Here is a 5,294-nt window from a genome sequence, read left to right on the forward strand (position 1 = left end):
GGAGATCCATTACCCACAACCCCCTCTCCTTTACGGGACTTCCTGGTCAGAAAGTCATTTGTCAGTATTAAGGTGGATCATGTCAGGAGCCACCGTAGGTACTAAGGTTAGGACGCAGCAGTTGAGTAAACAGTCAGTAAGGGTATCGCTTTCAGTCCGGCTGCTGGCCTCACCTCAGGATAAACAGAGTCAGTGTCCAGGCTCACCGCTCAGGTATCAATCCGACCCACAATTCATGCTAAAAATCTGTCTAATTTCTGTCAGAATGACTGAGAAACACACGAGGAGGAGACAGATGATGACGGCGTGTTTATGTCTCGTGCTATCTGGTGACCTGTCTGAGTGGATCCTTTCACTTCGGGTCAGCCCGTGACCTGCTTAAGCCGGACCAAAGCCAAACACCAGAGAGGATTGATCAAGCTGGCTCTGTTGGTCTGTCCGAAACGTCCACGGACATTTTTTTATGGCCGGACATTCAAAGTAAACACCGTGATAGAAATGTTTTAATGAAATCCAAAGTAGAAAATTTAATCTTCTTGGACCAAAAAGGCCCAGCTGCTATGGATAGACGGTACTTGTTTTTGTTATATTCTAATACAAGGAATTATTTTCTGTCTGTCCATTTGTAATCCGCCTTTCACAATCACCTTTCATCTGCGATAGTTCAAATTTAGCATGTGAGTTGCTGGATAATGTTAACACATCGTAGTCTCCATCCCTCTTTCTGATGAAGGCAGAATATTCACCCAAATACGGCTCTAAAAAGGTAGTTTGCTGGTGTGATTTTTGCGCTGACTCTTCCTTTGCGTCTTTGAATTCCCAGCTGACTCCGTGGTATCAACGCCATAAGGCCAAACAACGGAAATGGTCAAGGGGTCATGACCTTAAAGCGGTTGGGCTCGTGTTCAATCAGAAGGTCAAGAGGGCTGATGAGAGATTTCATCAATAAACCACTCAGTTAGTGAGTTCAACCAAACTTGTAAGGCTGTAAAACTGTTGTGACCATATTTGATATCAGAAACAAACAGATTCATTGTTTAGTTTGTTGTTTGAACAATAACCTGACAAAACTGTTTCAGTTATTTGTGATCATTTAAGGCTCAAAAACATTTCATACTTCATAAAAAAAATATCTCTGATTGGACTTGTGATACAAGTGAGCCCAACATTCAAAACTTAATTCAAAAACCTAAATAGAGGCTTCAAAAGGTAAAATGACATTAAGCGCGGTTGTACAGTATTCTCTATAAGCAATCGCTGAAATTAGAATGTGTGTTGTTGTTTTTTTTGGTCCTCTTCTCTTCTTCTTTTTTGTTTTACAGGGATCGTCACCGCAAGTCATGAGGTGCAAAAGATTGGTTATAAGCATCAGTTTTTCTCTTTTGGTAAGAATTAGGTTCTATGGACTAGTTTCTTTCACTATTTAGTGTTAAGTGGTCGAACCGCGGAAGACCCTCTTATCAGTTAAGCCCTAAAAATTTGGCAGTGGTGGGATTCGAACCCACGCCCCCGAAGAGACTGGAGCCTTAATCCAGCGCCTTAGACCGCTCGGCCACACTACCTTCTCCTTGCTGCAGTCAAAGAAAGATGATACAAAGGCTGGAGCTTCAGCCTGATTTGTTTTGGTAAAATCAGGACCTTTTTTCTGGCTATTTGCTGCTGGTCAGCTTTGGCATTGAACTTGGCGTCCTCCTGCACATCTCTAGTCCGTTGTTTGACACTAAACTATCACATTTCCCAAACAGCGACAACTCTCCACACAGACGATGAAACGTTCAATGATGCTTGGGTTTCAGCTCTTCACCGGATTGAATCCTGGCGGCTCGTACTCTGACGTCCCTTGAGGGCACCCGCCAGTCGAAGTCGTGGCCCCTTTGGTAAAGTTTGGACCTTCTCAGTAGGAAACGGGCCCCTGGGACCCATTTATAATGCGACCCCAAGCTTGCGGGGCAGCACTCGGTCGCAGGCACTTCTCTGCCAAGTGTTAACAGAGAGATTCTTAAAATCGGAGCAGCCATATGTACCGCACACCGGAGATTTAACTGAGCTTTTCATCAAGGAGGGGGTCACATTTTCTCCTCTTACAGCCCAAAGCACTCAGGGTCGAAGTCGGGCGCCTGCTGACAGGTCAGCCATCTTGGAGGATTTTTCTGTGATGTGTGAGGCATTCAGTCACTGGGCTGAGTTCCAACTATAATCACACCTCACTAATGTGCACATTTACACATTTCCTTATTGAATATTTAAAATGATGATTCTGCAAAATTAATCGCAACATGTATAAAACATGAATGAGTGCATAAAATCTAAGAGAAAGACATTTTTTGGATTAAAAAAAAACAAGGGAACAACGGTGGCTTGCTTTAAATGAAGAACACTATTTGGAGAAGCCAAATAAAGCGGAATCATCACAACGTTCTAAAAGATGGTTTCTGTCTGTACAACATAAATAATGATATCAACTTGACACAAAAAAAATGACACAACAGGAAGTCCAGAGGAGTCGGTTCACTGAAAGAAGAGTCGGCACCGCAATAAGTCGTCAGAAAAACAAAAATACTATTCTGTTCCCAGAATAAAGTCTGAAGACTTGAGTGCCTCTGGTTGAGAATGTGAGCTGTGGATGCCCTCTGAGACCCGGGACCAGATTCCATCCTAAAATAACATTCTGCTTGAAAAGAGATGTCCTGAGGTTGCAGAGCTGCTTTCTGCAGGAATTTACACTTCAGTTAATTGGCGATTCCTTCTTAGTTGCGGTGAACTCAGTGGAGACCCGGGAATATTTTTGATGCCTGCTTGAAATGCACAGAGACTCCAACCTTTGACCTGCTTACTGTTGCTTCCATATAACATTTATGGGAAGGGCTTTGATGTCTGACAAAACTCAGACATAAAATGAACATCAGAAACGACAAAAATGACCAGGTCAATGACAATATTGTGTCGACAAAAAAATAAAGACTTTGTCCATGCAGATTATGATTCTATATGATTGTTAGGGAGGGATACAATCCACAACAATTAACGAAGATCTTTATATTTATATAAATTTAAATATTTAGTTGTTTTAGCTGTTTTAGCTGTTTTAGTTGACAGCTCTTTCTACATAATAACAGACAGCCAGAGAGGGCAGGCAAAAAGCTTGCTTTATATATGAAACACTAAACTGAACAGTAGCATTACTCAAAACATACTTATTTTGTAGTATTTACAATTTTTGAAAATACTTAGACAATTAGTTACATATAAGATCTTTGACTCAAACATCAGTTAGTGAATATCATATAACTACATTTTAAATTAGAAATATAGCTCTTCAGGGCAATAGCAAATGAACGGTGACATTAAAGACTAGGGTTGAGCAGTTTTTGGACTTGTTATTCACTTATTCCACAGAAGAAAGACGCATTTAATGAGCATTAAAATATTTATTATTATTGAATTTTTAAAATGATTAATGGATTTTATGATTTTATTTAATAAATAAATGAATTGTTGCAATCTAAGTGGTGTAACATACAGCACATTTGTTAAGGTTGAAGTACAATAGGACACAAATATATCTCCTAGGTGGAAGGTTTCACCTCAGAAGGACGGACACTACTGATTTGGTGACAGGGTGTCTCTGAATGATGCATTTCCACCCTTTGAGCACTGATATCAATTATTGTCTACCAGCATGACAAGTGGGGCGGCGCTGTTTCGCTCCTTTGAGTCAAAACTCGAGATTCAAGAGTTTTATTGTCTTATGCACAGCAAACATGTATGTAGTTATACTGCGCAGTGAAGGAGTGTGAATAGTGTGTGTTGTGGATGTGTGCTGTCTCCAGACATCTTGATCTCTCGCTGGGGTGCCTTCCTGTCTTGTGCAGTGCTGTTTCTGTACTGGACCTTGACAGAGGCGCTCTTGATATTGTAGCTTAGGGTTTTGGTTGACATACCAAACTTTCTCCGTCTCCTCAGAGAATACAATCTCTGCTGGGATTTCTTGATGGTTTGTTGGGTATTGTGCCACCAGGTGAGGTCTTTGCTGATGTAGGTGTCAAGAACCTTCTGGACCTGGGAAGAAATAGTGACTTTTGTTTCTGAATGGAACATTTTACTTTAAAATGTGTCACCAAAAGCAAAAAAAGAATTACTCAAGTTTAAACAAATTTTACATTACAGCTGTGATTGAATGAGTATGAACATACATCTTATTAGACTGTAGTGGAGTGCATCGAATCAGCACATAAGGAAAGTAATAAATGTTTTTAATGCTAATGATGTTACTGATAGTCTTTTATTCTGTATCAAAAAATGCATTCCATGTTATTTTAGATATTAAATGTATCACAGTGCTGTTTATGTAAGTATTTGTAAAGAGTATTTCTGGCTCAGAGGGAATCAGAGCTTTTATCTCTTTCACAGATGGAGAGACACCTGTTGTACTGGGAAAATGTACCCCAGTCAGCAGGTCAGAGGTCACGGAGACGCACTAACACTGGACTACTTATGAAAACTATGGATGAATAGATCACTTACATCTGTAAAAAAAACTGAACAAAAAAAATCCAAAATATCTGAAGGACAATGATATTGACCAGTGGGGTAGGCTACTGGTAGGCAACTAGTAACCTGTTCAAAGTTATCAGCTAAAAGTCAGGGAGTGACGTGTGATATGTCCCCACAAAATGAAAAGAAGAAGCGTTAACTCACCAAAATTGGGAATAGTAATCGTACCTTAAAAGTGTTTGTTAGTATAGTGCATGAAATCAATCAATAACATTCCATCATTGCAGCTGACATGAATTTAAGGACTTAAGGCTCATTTATAGGTTCAAGAGATTGTGGTGAGATGACAGAAAACTTTGATCATGGCCGGAAAATCACATTCAAAAACCCCAACATCGATCAGATTAACTGATAAACTGATAATAAGGAATAAGAAAGAAAGAAATAAATAAAAAGAAAACGTTGGAGGTTATTACATGTGACAAGACAGTCTGAAGAACCCTGGTGAGGACAGGTGACAGCAGGACATCCTGAAGTCAAACCACACCACAAATCTTACGCACACACACAGAGAGCAGAGCTGCAGTGTCAGCACTCCAAACACCAGTGGAGCATCTGGAAACTTCATCCACTTCCACTTCTGACACAGCATCCACCTCCACCCCCTGCAGAGTGGAGGACCTGAGGGGGACAAGTCAGCCTGAGGAACTGAGGGAAGCGTCTTGGGGGGGAAATCTCACGAGGGACAAACGATCCTGCCATGTTACTGAAAGGAACGACGCGACCCGGAAGTCTTGTTT

The 5,294-nt window shown here is 40.7% G+C and overlaps 1 non-coding gene across 1 annotated transcript; it reads right to left on the reverse strand.

Moving 5' to 3' along the window:
- Positions 1-1,480: 1,480 nt before the first annotated feature.
- trnal-aag (transfer RNA leucine (anticodon AAG)) lies at positions 1,481-1,562 on the reverse strand. Its single transcript has one exon. It is a non-coding gene; the product is annotated as a tRNA-Leu (tRNA).
- Positions 1,563-5,294: the final 3,732 nt, after the last annotated feature.

This window comes from Antennarius striatus, chromosome 4, assembly GCF_040054535.1.
Source record: "Antennarius striatus isolate MH-2024 chromosome 4, ASM4005453v1, whole genome shotgun sequence".
Taxonomy (NCBI): domain Eukaryota; kingdom Metazoa; phylum Chordata; class Actinopteri; order Lophiiformes; family Antennariidae; genus Antennarius; species Antennarius striatus.